The 24859-nt window shown below is 36.6% G+C and overlaps 1 protein-coding gene across 1 annotated transcript in view; it reads right to left on the bottom strand.

Annotated features, from left to right (window-relative positions):
• CLCN2 (chloride voltage-gated channel 2) overlaps positions 1-24859 on the bottom strand; it is a 2181634-nt gene that overhangs the window by 1811450 nt on the left and 345325 nt on the right.

Raw genomic sequence — 24859 nt, 5'->3', positions numbered from 1 at the left:
AGCCCACCGTTACTTTGTTGAACAAACTGATCTTATGACTGTTCCTCTGTTTGTTAATCAGGCATTACATTATTACATGTGCTGCCTGTCTCTACTGTATTATTCAATAACAAATTTATTTAGACGGTGCTTGCAGAAAGTTTTCAGTACTGCTGTCATTTTTAGTAAACAACACATGGCTACACAAAAAATAAAGAAACACTGCGTGATGTTACAATGACAACTTGGCTGGTTAAGGGTGCTATCTCATTAATTTAGAGCAGCTATTATGAAAGTAAATACTCTACAGGCCTTTCTTTGCCACCCTTTTGTGTATCTACTGTCTTCCCTTGTAATCATCAGCAACATACTACACTCAGCTACAATAAAAAACATGAAATGCAGATTAGTTCAGATAAACAGAACAAATGAAACTACTCTGTTTAGTTGAAGAAAGCAGTAACATAAGCGTGTCTTGTGTCATATTTAACTGTTGCAGATATATTATAAATATACCACAGAAAATAGTCAAAATACTCCAGATAGATATTCTGCTAATACTAATCCAGTTAAAGCACATCAATTAAGCAGAATAACACAATGGCTGATAATTTCACAAGCACAGAGTATTTACTGAAAGACTTAAGCACTTTCACAGTTCAGTAGACTGCTTCAACAGATGATAACAAACATCCAAATTTGACTGCCATTTAAATTGCCAGTTAAAATAAGAAAGTTAGTTCTGTGGCAGAACATTTTAATAAAAATACATGGGGGGTAATCTGCAGGGTTACAAGGTATAATAATATTAGAGAGAATAGAGGACACTCAGTATGGAGTTGTGAATATTAAAAATGTATTATTGTTTAAGGAGTCCCTTTATATTTTGAAATTTGACACTTTAATCCCAAAACAACTGAACTTAGAGTGTAACTGGCAATTTTTCATTCATTAATTGATGTCAGTTTGCAAACTGTTTAATTAATTGACTGTGATTGGTTTTAATTAGTGTGTATATATAGGCAGGTGCATTTTTGAAGTGCTTTAATCCTTGAAGGCAGTTTGCCGAGATGTTATAGAGTACAATAAAGTGATTTGGATACTGGCTGTTTGTGATTCCATTTTCCAATGGCCGTGGTGGTGTGTCGAGTGTACAGTTGTTTTGGATTTTTATGGCCAGTGATCCTAATTTTAACCTGCCTCAAATTTTTCGAGAATTGGGATGGACCTTAGTCAACAGTCACTGGACTTCTTCCTGGTACAGTCTGGTGAGCGAGTTAGTCAACATGGTGGAGGTGTTCCTTTAGATAGAGGACAAGCCTCTAGACCTTGGGACAAATGGGAAGCAGACCATAATAAACGTTGCCAGAACTCATTCAATATGGATGGCCGGAGATTTACTGCCTCTCTCACTGCAGAACATAAGGTACTGTTTGATCATTTAGAAAAACTCATGTGGAAGAAACGGCTGTGTTTTTTAATTTACAAAGTTTACATAAATATATTGAATTGGACATAACCCCTAGGGGATTAAGGGCATATAAAGATCCATCTTTGCCCTTTGATCTCAATACAAAAACAGATAAGCAGTTTCACAAGCAATGAGTAGCGGCAGTCCATAGATGTGCAAGTGAATGGACTGCTAATACTGCTGGAAAGGGACAGGGTAAAACAGCAGGAGTTGAAAGAATAGATTTGTTCAGTTTGTACATCTTTGGCATCAGGTCCGGATGTGGAGCACTTGGATAAGCTTCTTGTGGACATTAATCCTAAACTTAAGAATTATGCAGGGGAGATTGTGGAAAGGAAGAAAAGTAAACTTAATAGAGACATTAGAGACTATGATAATTGTAGACCCTTTGTGATGAGAACCAGTCGTAAACATTCTCATCACCATGTGATATATGATGGAGGAAGTTATGGCCAGCAACGTGTGAATACTTCAACAGTGACATCGGAGGAAATTTATTCATCCATGGAGGATGAAAATGGAAGAAGAAATGATTCTCCTCCCCTTCCAGGAGCACAACAGGGAGAACAATTCCATTGGACGTTTTGTGGAGGCTACAACTATAAACAAGAGACAGTAGAAGAGAAAAAACGCCAACAGGAATTTTCAAATGTGCAACAGGCAGAATATCACCCTTAGCAGCATCATAAAAGAGGTAAATAGTGAACAGCTGTCTTCAGGTACTAGTGACTTTTACATAGTAAATTTATCTGGACACAGTTTTAATGACTATGATATGGCAGATAATTGTGGTCTTAAATTTGTACCCATAGTATTACCACAAATGCCTGTACAAATAATTGCAATTTGAGGGATGATGTTGCTACTAATGGTTCTATTGAACAGAGTTTTATTCATGTTATTCAGATGAAAGTGCAAATGCATACTGTCACTTGGATACAAGTCAGATTGAAAATAAAAATATATTTATGCCACCATTTAATCATGAAGAGATACAACACTTTAATACTATGCTGAATTTTGCTGTGGAAAAGGAATTGGTACATTTTAACAAACAAAAAAGAATGTATCTTATAATTTAACTAAAACTGGATGGAAATTTGTGAAATCACCGAGTCAAATTAGGGACTTAATATTTAAACCTGCAGACAAGGGAAATAAATTGGTAATAATGCACTAGTCTCATTATTTGAACATGTGTAATGAGCATTTGAGTGATGAGAATGTATATGACAGAGTGGAATTTTCTGCTTATAGTGCAGAATTAGATAGATACAATGAGTTATTAAATAAGGGTGTGAGGCTTGATTTTTTTTACATATGAAGCTGTAAAAACGAAATTTAGTGTGGATGGCTGTAAAATGGCCCAATTCTACTGTTTACCAAAAATGCACAAGAATTTAATGCATCCCCCGGGCCATCTGATTGTTTCAGGAAGGGAATATTTTCTCTATAAAATAGGACAGCTGTTACATTTTCATTTATTATCTAAAGTTCAAACACTTCCTTTATACATTAAGGATGTTTTTGATTTTTTTTTGCATAAGATTAAGGGCATCCAGTGGAAACAAAATTATTTATTGGGTGACCCTGGATGTAAAGAGTTTATACACTAGCATCCAACATTCTTTTGGGATGGAGGCACTTAGATTCTTTTTGGGCAGTAGCCCATGTCAGAATATGTTATTGAATTAGTGCATTTGGGTTCATAGGTAGGTACTAGGCTATGTGCCCGAAAGCATTTATAAGCCTAGCCAGAATGTGCTGGCTTTCGCCTCCCCCTTGCATTAGTTCCCTGTGCCCCTGTCCAGCAGTGCCACTGAAGTGATCCCCGGGTTAAACGTTCTGTTTCCCATCCACTTGTCAAGGTTTCTCTTGAAGAGTGTTAGTGAGGAGCTCTGCCTAATGTAGATTGGAATCTTGTTTCAAAGCATGGGAAGTCTCTGGGACAGGTATCTATCCCTCCAGCATATCCTATTTATTGTTGTGGTGAGGTTTAGTTCCCTAGAGTGTGTGGCTCAAGGGGATATGGTTTTCTTTAGGTGGAGCATGTCCATTAATTCTGGGTTGGACATGGCCTTGTATGTCAGGCAGTGATCACCTCTGATTAGGCGGTATCCAACCGAGTACAGCTGGAGTTTCTTCAGTCGAGCTGCATAGGGAATCTGTTTGAGACCAGTGATCCTCTTGGTGAGGTACTTCTGTGGTCTATCCAGCTGTTGCAGGTGTCTTGTAAGGTACATCCCAAATGGGGTGTTGTACTCTATGATGGGTCTGATGAGTGATGAGTAGAGGGGCACAATGACCTCTTCTGAGCTGGATGTGAACCCTTTTGTGATTAGGTGGGCCACATAGAAGGATTTTCTAACCACTTTGGCAATGTGATTATCAAAGGAGAGATGACTATCTACTTGGGTCCCCAGATCCCTTATTACGTCTTCAGTATTTAGGGGACTACCAACTATGTGATAGTTTGTGGGTACTTTGTTTTTTCCAAAGAGGACGACTATGCACTTTTTGGCATTTAGCTTGAGGCCATGATTTTGACACCAGGTATCCGTCTCAGTAAGACCCTTTTGGAGGATGTCTGTGTCAGCTGGAGAGTCAATTGTAGCCCCTAGTTTGCAGTCATCTGCGAACTTGGTCAGCCACAGTCCTCCTGTGCTAGCCTGTACCTCTGAGAAGTATATGCCGAACAGGAGGGGTCCTAGGACTGAGCCCTGGGGAATGCCACTTGTAACCGGTTTGGAGTCAGACCTAGCTACCGTAACTCTCACCATGTGGGCTTTGTCCATGAGCCAGCAGGCAACCCATCTTGTGATGTAGGGGTTTATGTTCAGGCTGGTGAGCTTGTCTATAATACCAGAATGGGGAATGGTGTCAAAGGCCTTTGCGAGGTCTAGGCAGGCTGTGTGTACCACCCTTCCCTTGTCTATAGCCTTGGTAACTGTCTCAAAGAAGTCTGCCAGTTTTAGGAGGCATGCTCTGCCCTTAACAAGCAGAACTGGGTAGGGTCCAGTGTTTGGAGGTTCCCAATGTCTCTGTTAATGAGATCCATGATGATGTGCTCCATAGCTTTGCAGACCAAGCTAGTCAGGCTTATACAGCGATGGTTCCTGGGGTCCGTTGTGGCTCCACCTTTGTGGAGCGGAATAACCGTTGCTGTGCGCCACTCTGTGGGCATGTAGCCTGTGGAGAGGCTGAGTTTAAACAGTGTGTTTAGGTGAGGGGTTAGTTCCTCTTTCAGCTTGTGTAGGACACAGTCTGGTACACCACCTGGTCCCACTGAAGCTGTGTTTTTGGCTTTGGAGAGGGCTGTTTTAACCTAAGTGCCTGTGATTTCAGGGGCACTACTTTCTTCTGGTGTAGTTATAGGCCCTTTTGGGGGTGAGAGGGGGATGAAGTTTGCAATGAACCTGTCTGCCAGGATGTTGGCGATATCAGTCGGTTCGGTGTATTTTGTGCCATTCTTCACCAACTCTGAGCAGATCTGAGCATTGTCACTTAGATTCTTGACATAGCTAAAAAATGCCTTGTGGTCATCTTTGGAGTCCTTGGCAATTTTTCTTTCGAAGCTCGCCTTGGATGATTTTATGAGAGATCGTAGTTTCTTGCTGATATTGATCAGGGATGTCTTCCCTACTTGGGATTTTACTCTCTTCTGTACTGGTTTCCTCCTTCTATTGTATAGCTTGTTTATGGCAGGGGTCCACCAGACTGGTTTCCTTTTCTTGGAGGAGTGAGTCTTGGTTTTGCTTGGGATAGCACGATCTATGCATTCTTGTAGGTGCACGCAAAATGTATTAGTAAAGGATTTTGCAGCTTGGACAGCATTATCCTTTAGCATGGGGGTTTGAAACTTTCCACCTTGGTCTTAAGTAACGTGAAGTTTGTTTTTGACAGGTTTTTCATGGTGGTTTCCTTGTCCAATGGTGGGGGCAGAATGTGGATATCAAAAGTGATTTGTTTATGGTCAGATCTAACCAGCGAGGGGTTGACCTCCGGTGTGGCACAACGGTCGCCCATGTTGGTGATGACTAGGTCCAATATGTTGTCACCTCTGGTGGGAGTGTTGACCAGTTGATCCAGGGCATTTGAGTTTATAAATTCTAGGAAATGTTGGGCAAGGGAGTTAGTACTTGAGTAGTTCTCCCAGTTAATGTTTGGGTAATTGAAATCACTCAATATTAGGATGTTTGGACCTTTATGTTTCCCAGTATTTCCAGAAACGCGGAATGGGGGTCCTGGGACATAGTGGTTGATCTGTAGCAAGCTACAATTTGAACTGCAGTTTTGCCTGTTGTTAGTTGCACGTGGATGATCTCTGAAGCATAGTGCTGTGCAAATAACCTGGAGGTGTGGGTATCCTTGATGAATATGGATACGCCCCCGCCTTTTATATTTTGGTCCAGGTTCTGTGGCCGAAATGTATGGTATGAGTTGTAGCCTGGTAGTGCTGGGGTGCTCTCTGGAGCCTTAAACCAGGTTTCTGTTACTGCACATATATTGATTTTTTCCATACTGAGGAGTGCCTCGAGTGCATGCGAGGTTTAGACTTCTAGCACTGAGTAGCATTACCCTCAGTTTTTTTTTGTTTCTTGTGCTATTTACGGCGGTGGGTTTGTCTTTTGAGCCTTGCCTAAAAAAGGCACTATGGGGGTGGCAAGAGCCTTGGCCAGTATTCAAAAGTCTACTGCTTGTTGAACAATTTCTTTGAATATGATGGAATGTTGTTTCTTCAGTAACAAGGAAGAGCGATGGGTGCGGCATTTGCCCCTGCTTATGCAAATTTGAGTATGTGTTTATTTGAATTAGAATATCTATATATAAATCTAGGTTTTTCCAACAATATGTAAAAAAATACTTTAGGTTTATAGATGATCTCATCTTCCTTTGTGAAGATGGGGAGAATGAAGTTAAACAATTTGAGGAGGAATTACAGTGGAATAGGTTCCATTTGGAGTTTGATGGATTAAAGATAGACAGAAAAGTGTCATATTTAGATGTAATGGTGGATATTACTAATGGGAATAGTAACAGAACAGATGTAATGGCGGAAATTAGTAATGGGAATATTAACAGAACATCTGTACACTGGAAATTTGAAGGTGGTAATCAGTATTTGAGAGCAAAAAGTTGCCATCCATCTCATACACTCCAGGCCTTACCATATGGGGAGTTTATACAGACTATGTAACAATGAATTAGACTTTTCTGAGGAAGTGAAAACTGTACATATGTTTAGATCTAGAGGATATGACAGTGAATTACTGGATAAATATTGGGTTAGGTTTATCGATGAACATGTGAATGGGAAACAAAAACTAGTAAATGTAGAGGGTCCCTATCAGCATCTCGAATGCTGACAATACTGAATTTGATATTTTCGCATCGAGAATGCCAAAAGGGCAGAATGTCGAATGGTAAAACGGAAATCTCCATAACGGAAGATTTCTGTTTACCTCAATGTAGTGCGGTCTCCAAACTGGTATATTTAAGTAGCAGGGGGTGAGCTTGCCCCTGCCTACACCCTTTAGTTTTTTTTGGGGGGGGGGTATTTTTTTTATCGGCATTCGAAAATGTAATAGGTCGATCATTTCATTTTGACATTTAGTGATTCGACCTATTACATTTTCAAAATGCTGATATAGACCCAATGTAGACATGATTTTAAGGGGTATATTAGGAATGAGAAGGAGGATATCTATTTTGTTACAACCTATAATTGTTTCAGCTCCAAATTAGTTGATTTGGTTAAATATTACTGGGATTTTATAACACCTTTGGAGGATTTTTCCCAGTGGATAAATAATGTGCCGTAAATATCTTATACGATAGGAAGGAATATTAAGAATTATTTGGTTAGAAGTAAGTTAGTACCCCTATTAATTCTGTAGAAATTCCTTCAGATTATGCAACTACGCCATGTGGAAAGTGTAAAGTATAGGAGTATGTAGTCTTGAGTTTTAAGAAAATAAATGGTATAAATTTTAGTGCTAAAGGGTGCTATAGCTGTGAAACTGAGGGCATAGTTTATGCTCTTAAATGCACGTTCAACAAATTTTATGTGGGGGAAAGCAAGAGGTCTTTTAAAGTTAGGTTAAGGGAACACAATAAAGATACTGCAAAAAATAAGAAAGAAAGTTCTGTGGCAGAACATTTTAATAAAATACATGGGGGGGGAGTCTGCAGGGTTACAAGCTACAATATTAGAGAGAATAGAGGACACTCGGTATGGAGTTGTGAATATAAAAATATATTATTGTTTAAACAATCCGGGCGGTCATGGTGGTGCAGCGGTTAGCATTGCTGCCTCTCAGCAAGAGGGTCTCCAGTTCGATTCTCGGCTGGAGTGCCTTCTGTGGAGTCTGCCTATCCTCCCTTTGGTTGCGTGGGTTTCCTCCGGGTGCTCTGGTTTCCTCTCACATCCCAAAGACATGCTGTAGGTGGATTGGACACTCTAAATTGGCCCTAGGTGTGAGTGTGTGCGTGTCTGTGCCTTCTGTGGAAGGTTGGGTGCTGGGCTGGCAACTCAACACTGTAAAACTCCACTGCCAATCATGAGCAGGACAGGTGATCTGCTGTGGTGACCCCTAACCAGGAAAAAGACGAAAGAACAGTCCCTTTATATTTTGAAATTTGACACACTAAATTCAGTCCTTTTGAGACTAAAGTGTAACTGGTGTTTTTTCATTCATTAATTGATGTCAGTTTGTAAATTGTTTAATTAATTGACTGTGAGTGGTTTTAATTAGTGTGTGTGTGTGTGTGTGTGTGTGTGTGTGTGTGTGTGTGTGTGTGTGTGTGTGTGTGTGTGTGTGTGTGTGTGTGTGTGTGTGTGTGTGTATATATATATATATATATATATATATATATATATATATATATATGTATAGGCAGGTACATGTTAGAAGTGTTTGACTCCTTGTCTTTATTACCAGTGCTTTAGTTCATTTAGGACTGAATTTTTTTAAAACATAAGACACTGCTACTATTTTATTTACTGACATTTGATTACTGGGAAAGTCTGACTCAGTAGGAGCCCATTTTCAGCGAAGGCCTGGGGAGAAAAGCTCCACAGTATTACAAAACATTTTAAGAACAATGATTTTATAGTCTTTAAAATAATACAAGAACAATTGCAGTTTAAATAATTATACCAAATTAGACATAAAATGAAAAAATTGGTTAAGAACAAATACAAGTTATAGGATAATGATTTAATAGTTAGAGAAATTTTAGCTAGGTTATAGACAAAGTAAAGGTAAGTTAGTATTATACAAATAGGATTATGAAGTGAGAGAAAATCAGGATTAAGGTATATTCAGAGAGAAATACGCTGCAGAGAAATTGATAGAAGGAAGTGTGTTTAAGATAGAACCAAACACCCTAACACTGGGTGATTTTAACTACCCTGCCATTAACTGGGAAAACTACTCATGTCCCAACACCTTTTTCTTGGAATTCATAAATTCCAATGCCCTGGATCAACTAATCCACAGTCCCACCAGGGGCTCCAATATCCTAGACCTGGTCATTACCAACATGGGAAATCAATGCTCCATACCTATGGTCACCCCCTCGTTAGTCAGGTCTGACCATAAGCTAATCACCCTTAACATCCACATCCCACCCCCACCCCCCAGTAAAGAAACCACCATAAAAAACTTCTCCAAAGCCAACTTCATGCTACTCAAGTCAGAAGTGACAAACTTCATAACACCCATGCAGACGGAACTGAAAGTTCAACTGCTGAATGCTACACTAAGGCACTGTACGAGCACATCCACTCATGCATGAATCGTGCCATCCCAAACAGAACCAAAATGCTCTCATCCAAAAAAGGAAGCCAATCTGGTGGTCCCCTGCCATAAACAAACTTTACAACAAAAGGAAGAAACTTTTGCAGAAAAGAGGAAAATCCCAGGATGCAAAAACTCCCTTACTAGCCTCAGTAAGAAACTGAGATGCCTCATAAAATCCTCCAAAGCTAGTTACGAAAATAAAATTGCCAAAGATTCCAAAGACAACCACAAAGCATTCTATAACTATGTCAAGAATCTAAATGGCAATGCTCAGATCTGCTCTGAGCTAAAACAGAATGGCATTAAATATACTGATCCAAAGGATATTGCCAATATCCTGGCAGATCGATTCAGTGCCAACTTCACCCCCTCTCACCCCCTAAATGGCCCATCTCAATACCGGAAGATTGCCAAATTCCAGTAATAACGGCCACACAGGTACAAAACGCACTCTCTAAAGCCAAGAATACAGCATCCATGGGACCAGATGACATCCCGGCTGTGTACTACATGAACTACAATATGAACTGGCACCTCACCTAAGTGTCATGTTTAATTATAGCCTCACCTCAGGTTTCGTGCCCACTGAGTGGCAGAGCTACAGTTATCCCAATCCACAAGGGGATCCACCTTGGATCCCGGAAACTACCGTCCCATCAGTCTGACAAGCCTTATCTGCAAGGCCATGGAGTGTATTATCATGGAACTTATAAACAAAGACATTGGCAACCTTCAAACACTGGACCCCACCCAGTTTGGGTTTGTGAAGGGCCGATCTTGTCTCCTGAACCTGATTGACTTCTTTGAATCAGTCTCCAGAGCCATGAACAAGGGTAAGGTGGTCCACACAGCCTATCTAGACCTTTCCAAGGCCTTTGACACCATCCCCCACTCTGGAATCATAGATAAACTTACTAAGTTGGGCATTAATCCCTATGTCACCCAATGGGTTGCTAAATGGCTTACTGATAGAACTCACACTATAAAAGTAGCCGACTCCAAATCCAGCTCCAGACAAGTGGAGTACCTCAGGGTTCAGTCCTGGGGCCGCTCTTGTTTGGCATCTACTTCTCTGAAGTACAGGTCAACACTAAGGGACTCTGGCTAACAAAGTTTGCAGATGACTGCAAACTGGGAGCCATTACTGAATCCCCAAATGATGTGGATACTCTACAAAAGGGCCTTACAGAAACAGATGCTTGGTGCCAGAGCCATGGGCTCAAGCTCAATGCCAAGAAATGTATTGTTATCCCCTTTGGGAAAAAACATGTATCCATGAATTACCATATAGGTGGCAGTACACTAAACACAGAAAGTGTGATAAGAGACTTAGGGACACAGGTGGACAGTGGTCTCACCTTCGATAACCACATCGCCACAACAGTCAGGAAATCCTTCTATGTGGCACACCTCATCACGAAGGGCTGTTCATCCAGAAAGAAGGAGGTCATTGTCCCACTGTACTCATCCCTCATTAGACCCATTATAGAATACAACGCCCCATTTGGTATGTACCTCTCAAGACATCTGCAACAACTGGAAAGGCCTCAGAAATACCTCACTAAAAGAATCACAGGCCTAAAGCAGATGCCCTACACTGACCGCCTTAAAAACTCCAGCTATACTCTGTCGATATCGTCTACTCAGAGGCGATCTCTGCTTAACATACAAGGCCATGTCAAACCCAGAGCTGTTGGACATGCTACACTTAAAGAAATCCCAATCCCTCAGAGCTACATGCTCCAGGGATCTAAACCTTGTCATCACAATAAACAAAACATGCTGGAGGGATAGGTTCCTGACCCAGAGACTCCCCAGACTCTGGAATAGATTGCCCATACATGTCAAGCAGAGTGCCTCTTTGGACCTCTTCAAGAGGAACCTTGACAATTGGATGGGAGAAAGGAAATTCACCCCAGGGATCACATCAGTCGCCCTGCTAGACAGGGGTCCAGGAAAGTAAATAATGTGGGAAGAAATAGCCAGGGAATTGTTATGGCTAGGCTTGTATAGGCCCTAGGGCTGATAGCCTAGTACCAACCTATGAACCTATGAGGGTAGAGTAAAGGAGATCTAAAGCATGAATAGGTACTAGTTCACATTGGTATGGGAGTTTGTATAAGATAATTTGGGCATGGAGAAGCTCAAGTGGATCATACTGAAGGTCCAGCATTGCGGTGTGTTTGTTTTTAATGTAAATTGAGGCACCTCAATGTTTTGCCTCTTCCTGTGCAATAGTTGATCTAATTGTGTACCTGCACTGCTGGGATGCTCTCCATTTAAACCATGTTTCAGTAGCTGCACAGACATTCACATTCTCCAGGTTAGGAGAACATACAGGGAGTGCAGTATCTTTTTTAGACTCTTGGCATTGAGCAGTAACATCTTTAGAATTTCCTGGGATGGTTTAACTATGCTGACAGCTTTATCAGGTTGGCAATACTTAATAAAAGCATAGGTTGGTCAAGATTTTTGCCAATATTCAAAATGCCAGAGGGGACATGTGCAGACCACCATAATTTGACTCAGCAAGGCAATTCTGTTTCTGTATTATAGCTCAAAAATAATTTCCTCAGTTATACCAATTTGCTCACCCAGTATTTCTGTTAATAGTCATCTGCACAGAATTTTTGAAGCCTGCCAACTCATTACACTCCCAAAACATATGTTCCCAATTACCACTGTTCCCCCCTCTCATCTCCAACATTTGCTATCTACCTGAGGAAAAAAATTGTTGGAGTCTACTTGCTAAACTACTAAACAGTTCCAAGCAAAATTCCTAACTCTTCTAGACTTTGTTGCATATTTGGGAGACATATATATATATATATATATATATATATATGCATATTTTTGTGTTTTACATATATATATATATATATATATATATATATATATATATATATATGCATATTTTTGTGTTTTACAGTTTATAATAATTGTTTAGAATTGAAACAGGCCTATATGAAGTTGGATATGATGAGTTTTTACCATCTTTAGGTATTGCAGCTATCCCTGCTTTCTTCCAGGATGTTGGTGCTACTCTTTTTAAAATACTGTTAAACAAAACTTACAGATCTTTATCAGTTTTTTTCCCTCCTAGCTTCCAAACTTGCACAAAAATACCATCTATTCCTAGGGACCTTCCTGTAGATTGGTTATGCATCACAGTTACCTCATCTCCTCCAATCTGTCAAGTTAATTGAGCCTCATCTACCTCTAACTTTGGAATATTTAATTCTTCCATAAACACACCCATTTGTACCTTTTCTGGATTTCCATATTTCTCTGCTTTATATAGATTTTCATACAATTTCCAAAATATTTCTAGTATCTCTACATGATCTTTTGCTATTTTCTTTGTTACAGACTACCTAAGCTTAGTGACAAACTTTTGTTGCCTGAGTCATTGTGCAAAAAGTTTTTGTGCTCTAGAGTTATTATCTAAAAACAGTTGCTTAACAGCAATCTTTCTAAACTCATGCATATTATCAAGGTAATCCTTTATTTTCTGTTTAGCATTCTGCAGTTGCCTCTCTTCTTGTTCTGTGAGATTCCCTTTATTCTGCAATACTTTAACCTTTGTCAGTCCCTCTAAATAATTCTTGCTACTTCTTATCCATATCACTCTTTATTTCCACCCTATTTTTAAACTCCACTTTAATTTTATCCCACTCCTTAGCTATATTTTCAGAAGCAATTCCCATGTTCTCTAATAGCTCCCAAATAATTTCCACTACCCATTCCTTAAATTCCTCTCTCTATAATGATTTGGTGGAATGCTCTTGAAGTTGTTTAGGATACCTTTTGATTATGCAATGTCTCGGAAGTCTTTGTGGTTTGTGAAGACTACATTAAGGGCGTATGGGTCTGGTCAAGTTGTGTGAGGTGACTGTAATTTGTACGTTACTGACAACCTATTTGCTGTTATAAGTGCTTGTATGTGAGAGTCTTGCCTCCAGTGATGTTCTGTAATTACATTTCTCACACACCATGTCAGTTTGTTTAAGAATTCAGTGTTTGTCAGTAATCATGAGACAAATTATTCAGGAAGGCTATATCCACCAAGTATGCTGCAGAGATAGCAGAGCAGTGCATGTTCATGATTGTGGACCCTTATTTCTGGTGTTCTACATGGGGATGGTACAAGAGGGATTCAGAGCTGACTAATTTGGTAGCTGCAATTGTACAGACTACAATCAGGACTATATAAGACTAAACTCATGGGGGGAGTCCTCAGTGCACAACTTGTTGCTCTTTGCACAGATACAGTGGAACATTTTCAGGGGTATTTTTTATATGGAAAATTTCAGTTCTCTATCCCTGTGTATATACAGGGTACTGCTAACCACCACTGCACTACGAACAGAATTATGCAAATGAGACAAATTAACAGAGGCAGGGAAAACTGACTAAACAAAGCAGATAGCACTCTGACCAAGCAAACAGTTTCACTTAAAGTCTTCCTGTGTGATCCTCAGTTCAGACAGACCAGGCACCTTCTATTTACACTAGAAAAGCAGAAGCATGCCTTCTTAATGTAACACCATACTGCAGTTAGCCCAAATTGAATTCAAACAAGACAATCAAACAAGCTGGCTAGAAACACACAATTTAAATGACTACAGTGCAGAGAAACTGGCAGTGAGGTCAGTTTTACCAAGGTATTACAAGCCATCCTGTTCTTTGTATGAAAGATTACAGTACAGTGACACTAAAATGCTTTCTTTTGTGTTTTGCAAACTAGTACAGGAAGAGTTTTTGCTGCTTTTATCATATTGTTTTTTTTTTTCTATAAAAATGTTTTACTGATTTATTTTTTGCAACATTGTGAGTCTGCTTTCTTAATTAAATGGTCTTCAGATGAAACTGAGGCCCCATCTGCCTGAGTTGGTGGTAGATCAGGTGGATGTAAAAGATCCCACGGCACCTATCTAAGAGAGTAGGGGATCTTCCCCGAGCCAAAATTTCCCCTATTAATATAAATACCACTTTGGGTCTCTCCTGAAAACAGGCTGATAGCCTAGTGGGACTAGCCCAGGCAACAAAAGGATAAATGCAAAAAAAAAATAATCTTAGTAAACTTTGCTATTCTTATCTGTAAAGCAATTTGGATAAACCAGTTGATAGCTGTTCTCAGTTTATAGACTTGTACTGTGATTCTTTCTCTCTTTTCTCCTTTTCAGTCATTGTTTTGTCAGGCATCACATTCTGGCCTTTGTCATTCAATGTATTCACTTTTTAATCTTTGGTCTGCAGAAGGGATTCTGCAATCTATCGGAGGGATTCCCAATGACTCACTTTTCAAGCCATGCTGGAAATACAACTCCATGTATTCATATTAACTTTGATAACCTGTTATAATGCTTTTGTTACAGTTCATAATTACTGACCTGACACATTATACTGTCAATGAATGTCATCTTCTGTAATGAGGATAACTGGTGGGCCTTGAAGTTACACTGTTGTTGATCTAGTCAAGATAGGTTACTTTCAATGACAGATAAATTAACTAAATCCTGTTTAAAGAAAAACTCCACCAATAATCCATCCTTCCAAATAAAACTACAGAATAAATCAGCAAGTAAATTAAAAATATGTTGGGTGGGATGACAACAGTATTTTGACACACTTACATTAGTAGTTGGATTTCTACATTCTTGTACAAAAAAAATCCTTCACTGGTAGAGGATAGTGCACAAGCTGATGCCTTGTGTTGGACAGGTGGCAATAAAACAAAGCTCCTGCCACTCTGGTGGTGCACAAGGATAAAGTCCTGACAATGGCCCAGCCAACATGGGTTCGATTAGCAGCTTGAGCGACTGACAGAGCAGCAGGGAAGGGATGGGCATGCCCTTCCTAGATGATATGCTCCTTAATGGGAGGTGTGGTCCAAAGACGAGAGTTGACCTCAGACGCAATTAATGAGCAAAAGGGGGCAGGAGAAGGAGAATGGGTAAGGCATACATAAAAAAAAAAGAAAAAACCCAGATGAAAGCACAGAAGAGAGAAGCCCCCAGGATACCCTTAGGATCCACAAATGGCTCCAGCAATACTGGAGTATGTTGGGGGTGGGGTAACAGGAAGATCTCTGGTATACTCGGTGTAGACAGGGGCACTAAGGGTCAGCCAATTACAAATGAGGTTTGAAGGGACCATAAAGTAAGAATTAGCTCTCATGTGGCCTTTGGTCTTCATCAATATCTCTGTCTTTAGCTATGATGTCATTGAGGTCTTTACATATATTTAGCAAATTCTCTTTTACTATCCCTTATAGGGGGGGTGACACTTCAATATGGCCTTAGGCCCTGGTTTAGACAGACTGTTAGGACATGTTGAGCCACAAAAGCAATTACTTCCACAGGTTGTGAACTGCTGACAAACTATCAGCTGACAGATTATTATCTGGTTCTTCACCCATACAGGAGTAAGTATAGATTTTTATTTTCATTAGGCAACATGCTACTTTTAGTCAGATTATTTTTCCAGTGGCTATACACCACTCCTTCTAGTTGCACATGGGACTAACACTGAGCCTGATTACCTTTCTGACCACCTACCAGTCACATTTACCTTTGCGTCTTGTGTGCAGAAGCATTATCATCTTCTGCATGATTCAGGTTTCAAGGTGCAAATGAAGGCTGCTCTACATGACTATCTCACAGCCTTCAAGGTGATAGTCTCCTCTCCTCTATTAAAGTTTTGCATTTACAAGACCCTACTATGAGGTAGGAAAAAAGGCTCCAATGCTTCAAGTTAAATCTGCGTACTGGAGAAATTGTGTTAGAAGTTACAGGCTTCTTCCAGAGGCACAGTATGAATTACTATAAATTATGGGCCATTTGAATGCAAGTTAAGGCCAAGACAAAACTTAAGAGATACCCATTACCAAAACATAGCTCTTTCTCAGGTATTTTTACAGGTGTTGCCAAATCATAGAGCAATGACCTCATGCTGTGTGAATAGGATCAAAGCAGTCCCAGCTGAATATGATGGAAGTACTGGATTTGAAATCCTACCCATGGTACTCATGGTGGAAAAGGCTGTATAGCAACATCCTCACTGTTGTATTAAATTGATTAACTTTGTCTACATTATCCAGAAATTAGACCAATGTAAATGCTGAACAAAGTTCACTCCTCTGTGGCCCAGCTCTGCTTTGAGGGCTGATAATTAACATACACACATGCCAGAGTAGAATTTTGAGAGGATCCAGTGGCTAGGTGATCTGTTCATACATGGACACTGGAATGGGATGTAGTCTCTAGCTCCATATACCATCAATGTCTTTTGGCTTCTCCATTAGGGGTTGCAACAGCAGATCATCAGTGCGCAGATTGACTGGCAGTGGAGTCTTACGGTGTCGAGTTGCCAGCCCAGCGCTCAACCCTCACAGAAGCCACATATACACATGCACCTACTGCATGTCTTTAAATCTCATTTGACCACAGGGAGAACATGCAGACTCCACACAGAAGGTGCTCCAGCCAAGAATCAAACCAGAGAACCTCCTGCTGTAAGGAGACAGCACTAACCGCTGCACCACTGCAGCCAACAGTCATATATAATAATTAATTTAATTTAAAAATTTATGTTGTTAAATCCCATACATATTGCTAATTAGGACACCCCCAACAAAAGTTAAGAAAAAACAATGCAATTAGTTGAGCCACAATACAACTTTTGAACTGGTAATGATACATATCACTTTAAAAACAATTTAAACTTATACTGCTGACCTTACTTCCTTTACAAATATTATGCTCACTGTGTTACTTTAGCTATACCAACCTGTTACAGCCTTAAGCTCACTGACAGTTTTTCATTACAATGATTTTCTGTGTCCCACTATGCCTGAGCTCATTCGGCTCCCTTAGCCTTCCCTCAATTCCCACCCACCCCACTTCAAATACATTTATACTTCACTTACGCCACCCAATCCTGTCTTCCTATGACTCAAATAAAAGTACTTCCTGAATTATAACCACTACCACAACTTCTCTCCCCCTCCCCACCATAATAAACACCACTCCTTTTTCTAGAATTTCTCTTCCAACTAATACCTTATACTATTCAGCTTTTCACACTCCTAGCAAATTCAAACCACCCACTGTAACATTTACAAACACACAACCTAACATTAGCTGACTCTCTTCTTTTCAAATATGTGGTACTCTACTCTGTTTAAACTCACCCCAACACATAATACCTCTCTCAATTCAAATTTCAGAATGTTCCCACTCATCTATTATTGTTTCTACTCCTTAATCATTTAGCACAACATCCTACCATATTAAACTATTTAATGGCCCTTGCTCACCTACCAAGCATCATCCCTCTACCTCCTGCACACACTCCATATCTAGAAATATTTTCCCTGAACTATGTACTATCACCTATGTAAATTTCACCTTCAAATATCTAAAAGTGCAAACCACAACCCTAAAACTAACAACAATAAATAAACTAAAACAAAATGGGTTTACTCCCTACAATACTTAGCAAGACAATGAAAAGTTTGTGGACACATATACACTAACCCAGACCCCAACAAAATTCAACAAAACTCACCCATCCCATTAATCACATACCACCTTTTCCCTGCATACTCCTCCTCTAGAGGATAAAACTTATTATTTTTAAATATGAACCTCAGAAACATATCAAACAAGACAGATGAATTCCACTTCTGCTTGGCACAATACTCCCCTGAAGTAGTTGTCATAAAAAAATTTTGGTTACAATCAGAAATAAAAGGCAATACCATTTTACCCCACACTACAAGATGCACAGGACTGAAACAAAACATGGAGGAGGTGTAGCAAAATTACATAAAAACAGTATTGAGGTTAATCTACATTCCCTTAATATTGCAAAATTTAACAACACAAAAAGTATACCCACCAACTTAAGATAAATCCAAAAAAGCCCATAACCATAGTGGCTATCTATATTCCTAGCATAATAACAAAATAAATCCTCCATATTACAGCCCAAAACATTCTTTTTTTTTTTCAAAACAGGTTTATTGTTTTAACATATAAGAGAAATATCATAACAATTTTATACAAGTAATTAAAATAGGTATTATTATAATATTCAACAAAACAACTAAAGTATTTACAAAGACATCCACTACAATCAGATCAATTAATTAAACTAAAATACCATGCTATTGAAATTAAAATTTTTTTAACAAATTTTGTAAATTATCCCATACAATAAAATAAGATGTTTTTCTATTTGTTCTAGTCCTAATTGTGTTTATTTCCATATGGCACACTATATTCATAACATTTTTAAATTCATTGAACGAAGGAGGTGTATCTGAAATCCAATTTCTAGTTATTATTTTCCTAGCCACTGCTAGAATAGACCATAACAAGGGAAGCTTAACCTTTTAACACTTTGAGGTACAGGTGTGTTGAATAATATAAGAGATTTAGAAATAATGAAATTATCTGTAAAAGAGCCTGCAAAAATTCATTAATTGACTTCCAGTATTCTTTCAATTTTATACAGTCATAAAACATATGAGCCCAGTCAGCATTAATTTCTACATTACATCTCTTACATAGATTATCTTTATTATTTATTTTATTCATCATCAAAGGTGTATAAAAGATCTATGTAAAAATTTCCATGTATAAAGTCTCCAGACAATGGAAGACGTAGTTCTATAAGCAGATTCCAATATATATTGTTTATCTTGTTGATTTGGTGGGTCCCCATTAATAGAAGTGAAATAATTCCAGTATGAATCTACACTGTAAAAAGTTTCTTGTCTGATAACTTTATGTATGTATGAAAGTTTACCTTTATCAGAAACTTTATGTTGCAAATTTAATATCAAGTAATCAATCAGTGTTGGAATAGATTCTTTAACAGTTATAGACATTAAATCTATTTTATTAATGAGATGTTGTCTAAAGGTCTGAACCTCTAACCAGCAAGTTTCTCTTAGATCAAATTCTTGTTTTAAGAAATCTAGATTTTTAACTTTATTATCAGATATCAACTGATACCAGTACTTTAGATCATTATCTATAGCTAAATGAGTTCCTTCAGAAGTAGATGACAAAAGCATACCCTGAGTATACATTATAGGAAATACAATAAAATTCCATTCCCTATACTTAGGGTGCATGAATATAAAGTTACGATAACTAATAATAATATTTAATGGGTAACAAACCATATGTTTAGGTGTAATAGGTGAAGTACAAAATTCCTTTAGTAACCATAACATGGAGTTATTTACAATCATATTTTTATGTGTTAAGGAGATTTTCATGAAGTGTATACTAATTAGCTCCCAATAATCTTTCCATTTTGTGACATATGACTGATCTATTAATAAAGTAATAACTTTTACAATAGAAGAGATAGTATATAAATTAAAGTCTGGAAAAGAAATACCCCTTGAGACCAGCTATTAGTATGTTTCTTTAATGCAATCCTAGGTCTATTAGGTGCCCATAAGAAATTTAACATTAGTGTGTTCAGTTTCTTGATAATTATTTTTGTAGGTGGAAGTATTATTGATTGTATTAAGTATAAAATCTTGGGGAATATTATCATTTTAATAATTGTAAGTCTCTCCTCCATAGTAAAAAACATATTATTCCAGGTATTAAAAAGATTTTGTATATTAAGAAAACAGGTATTATAATTATTATATATAATAGATTTAATATCTTTAGATAGTATTATACCTAAATAAGTTATCTGACCTGAATTGGGTACATATTTAGTAAAATCACTAATGAGAATATTGTTTCGTGTATATATAGGTAGTATTTTAGTTTTTGCTTCATTGAATATTAAACCAGAAATACTTTTAAAATTCATCATGTTATCAAATAGAGACTGTATAGAAGAATTAGATCCTGCTGATGTAATTAGAACATCATCTGCAAAAGTTGAACTTTGGATGTTGTATTTTCATCTATTTCAAAACCCTCTATGTCAGTACTGTTTCTGATCAAATTAGCCCAAGGCTCCATTACTAAAGTGAATAATAGTGGAGAAAGTGGACATCCTTGTTTTGTACCTTTAAGAATGGGTATTTTTGTGAAACATATGTTCCTACCTTAATATAAGCCAATGTTCCTTTGTATAAATGTTCAATTAGATTTACAAATGCATCCGAGAAGTTTGTGCACTTCATTAAGGTAAACAGATAGTCCCAACTTACTGAATCAAATGCTGAACTTATATCAAGACTAATAAGTGTTAAATCTTTCTTTTTCCTATTTGCAAAATCTATTAATGTTAAAGTTCTTCTTATATTATCAAAAGTATTTCTATTTACAATGAAGCCTGTCTGATCTATATCTATAATGCTGGGAATGATTGTCTTCAATCTATCAGCAAAGATATTCATAAACATTTTATAATCAACATTAAGTAATGAGATGGGCCGATATGAAGAACATCTAGTTGGATCTTTATTAGGTTTTAAAATTGGCGAAATAAATGTATATTGCCAAGATGGGGGGGTTATTAACTCAGTTTGGGCCAAAATAAAAACCTTATGTATTAATGAATATGTATTTTTAGAAAGGATTTTATATATCTCTGGTATAATACCATCATTACCCGGTGCTTTGTTTGATTTAAGCTTATTTATTTGTGTAATAACTTCTGTATATGAAATACTCTTGTCCAATAGTTTAATCTGTTGTTTATTAAGCTTTTTATTCATATTTGTGGTTATAAACTCCTTTATTTTATCTTTAGGTTCCATGTTAATATTATTATGGTTAATTTTGTGAAAGTGATTTCTAAATTCATCTAGTATTTCTGGTATACTAGAAACATTCTTCTTTTCCTTAGAGAAAAGATTTCTTTGATATGGTTTTGTTTATTCAACCTTTTGTTTTATTTTTAAGTCTATGTAAGTATTTGGGGCTTATTGAATAAGACAAAACTTGTATTTCTCTAAAGTTATTTTAACTTTATGAGTTAAAATTTCTTTGTATTTCTCATTTAGTTTGTTTATTTCTTCAATAACTTTCTTGTCCATAATATTTTCTTTATTATTATGTTTATAAGAGTCTAATTTACTTTGAATATCTAACAATTCCTTATCCCAAGATTTCCTTTTATTATTATACCATCTGATACTTTGTCCATATAGATATGATTTTAAGGCATCCCAAACATAAACAATGGAGACTTCAGGAGTGTTATTTATGTCTAAAAATGTTTTACTTCTGAAAGTATATATTCTTTATAGTCTTTTAGTTGAGTTAAGTATGCTGGTATCCTTTTGATCTGAACATTATGAGTATTTTTATCATGAATTCAAAAACAATTGAATTATGATCAGATATAGGACATGAAATGATTTTGGAATTAATTAAATCTGTTACCATCTGGTTAGAAATAAAGACCCTATCTATTTTTGAATAAGTTTTGTATCTGTTAGAAAAAAGGTGTATGGTAATGATTTTGAATCTATCTGATTATTAATATCATTCAAATGATAAGAATTAGCAAAATCCTTTAAATGTTTTGCATTAGATGTAATTCTTCTCTTTCCTATAGTGGTAGTATCACTTTCATGTAGTATACAATTAAAGTCACCAGCTAAAATAATATCTCCTATAGAGAATGATATGATCTTATCAAGATGATGTTTCACTGTATTAATACCAATTCCAGGTATCCAATATACATTAATTAAAGTGTAAGTCTTCCCATTAATTTGTATTGTAACCATACAAAACATTCCTTTGTCATCCTGATAAGACTTAATGGTTTTAGGAATGGGCATACTTTTATTCCATAAAATAGCCACTCCTCTTTTTTTCTGAGTGTGCTCTGAACTAACCAATACTGTATATTTGTTTGTGGCTAGTTTATCAATATCTTTTTTCAAGAGATGGGTTTCTTGTAGGAAGACTAAGTTGGCCTTATGTAAATTAATGTATCTTATTAGGCTTGCCCTTTTACATGGATTATTCAATCCATTAATGTTTAAAGAAATTCCTTTTAAAGATGTCATTTGGCATTTTTAAAACTTAAGAATCTTATGATCAAAATAACAAATAACAAGATAAGTAATGTTACATCTCCTCCTTTAGGTGTACCTTTAAATATAGCTGTATTTATTGAATCTCTTATGGGATTTCGTATAGGATTCAATTTTGTTTGTAGTGACAATGAATGTACAAAATATATTGTGGATGTCAAAACTATATACAAATAACAATGAACAAGTGAAAATAATGTAAGGATTAAACCTTGCATCCAGCCTGGAGTTATAAACTCCAACTTAGAGTAGTATTTACCACTCAAGTTAACCCCTACCCTAAGCAGCAGTACGTCAGCTACCACCTTATCAATTTAATACTAGTTATATTTAACTGAAGTTAACAGTTTTCAATTCAATTATCTAGCAAGACAAGACTACACATTTGGTAAAACAGCATCATATAAACTAAAATAAACCTTTTTTTTTTTTTTTTTTTTTTAAAACTGTTCATACTACTATATACATCCATGTAATATAAAACACTTGTATTCAAATAGCATTCAAATAATCTTGATGTTAGAAATCAAGAGGAGAGAAAAATAAGTTCTAACATTCATTTAAATCAAAAACTTTGGCTAATATGATTCAGACATTACATATATTAGGATGCATCTATTTTCTGTCATGTAAATACAGTTAACAGCTTCCAAAAAAAACCTTGAATTGCTTGTATATGAGCATTTACTCAAACTCATTATTGCCAATAGAATAAAATATTGTATTCATAGAAATTGTTATAAATCATACTTCATAGTTAAGCAGATTCTCAGAAACATTTATATACATATCTACATGCACACACACACACACACACACACACACACACATATATATATATATATATATATATATATATATATATATATATATATATATATATATATACATACATACATACACACACATATACACATATATATATATATATATATATATATATATATATATATATACACATGCATACACACACACACATACACACACACACACACACACACATACACACACACACACACACACACATACACACACACACACACACACACACACACACACACATACATATGCATATATATATATCTGATCTTACTGAGTTGTATCTTTACTGAGCACCATCTTACATTGTTGTCCCTTCAATAAATCTGTCTGCTTTATACAAAATAATGCACAGCAAACACATTTTAGTAACCAGATTTTACAAACATGCTATACTACTGCTTTAAAATATATCACATGACAATTTCTTCCAGTATAGAGTTATAAAATTATTTATGCTTGTCAATCAGATGAATTAAATGAGTTATAGTAATGTATATGTTTGGGACATAGGTTTTAACACATATTATTAATCTGCTATTCCTGTATCTGTGATGTGTCAGTGTGATATCTAGGTCAAAGGTGAGACCAGCTGCTTTCAGCTTCTCTGTGAGAATTCTGAGAGTTGAAGCTTTTGAAGTAGCTCATGGACACTGTGCATGAGACAGCCCACATCCCAGATTGTCTCTCTTAACATTTTGGCGGAAACTTATTAAAACTAGTGACAAACATTCATTTAGCAGTGTAAATGCATCTAAACATGACAAAACCTTCACAATGCATTCTACAGGTTATTACAGACTCTATGTAAGTGAAATCAAGCCCAAAATTATTAATAAGTAACAAAACTCAACATTTTTGTCCCAACTCAACTCCTATGCAAATCTTATTATTTACTGTGTCTATATGATCAAAAGTATTTCTATATATTAATAAAGAAAAGAAAAGAGAGTAGAAAGTAAAAGGGTGTAAGGCAGAAATAAAAAAAAATGTAAGAGAAAGCTATAAGAAGTATATACAATAGAATATTACTTACTGTTTATATTAATAGAGTTAAAATAAAACATATTATTTACTATTATTTAGTTCTAATTATTATTAGTTAAAGCATGACAGATTATTTACAAACAAGCATAAGCAGTGTAATCAAGAAAGTATAATTAGGTAGTGTCATTCCTGTATCTGTGATGTGTCAGTGTGATATCTAGGTCAAAGGTGAGACTAGCTGCTTTCAGCTTCTCTGTGAGAATTCTGAGAGTTGAAGCTTTTGAAGTAGCTCATGGACACTGTGCATGAGACAGCCCACATCCCAGATTGTCTCTCTTAACATTTTGGCGGGAAACTTATTAAAAACTAGTGACAAACATTCATTTAGCAGTGTAAATGCATCTAAACATGACAAAACCTTCACAATGCATTCTACAGGTTATTACAGACTCTATGTAAGTGAAATCAAGTCCAAAATTATTAATAAGTAACAAAACTCAACATTTTTGTCCCAACTCAACTCCTATGCAAATCTTATTATTTACTGTGTCTATATGATCAAAAGCATTTCTATATATTAATAAAGAAAAGAAAAGAGAGTAGAAAGTAAAAGGGTGTAAGGCAGAAATAAAAAATGTAAGAGAAAGCTATAAGAAGTATATACAATAGAATGTTACTTACTGTTTATATTAATAGAGTTAAAAATAAAACATATTATTTACTATTATTTAGTTCTAATTATTATTAGTTAAAGCATGA

This window comes from Protopterus annectens, chromosome 4.part1 (genome assembly GCF_019279795.1).
Source record: "Protopterus annectens isolate FY-2018-M chromosome 4.part1, PAN1.0, whole genome shotgun sequence".
Lineage (NCBI taxonomy): Eukaryota > Metazoa > Chordata > Ceratodontiformes > Protopteridae > Protopterus > Protopterus annectens.
Note: the sequence above shows the minus strand (reverse complement) of the source record. Positions and strands in the feature narration are given on the sequence as shown.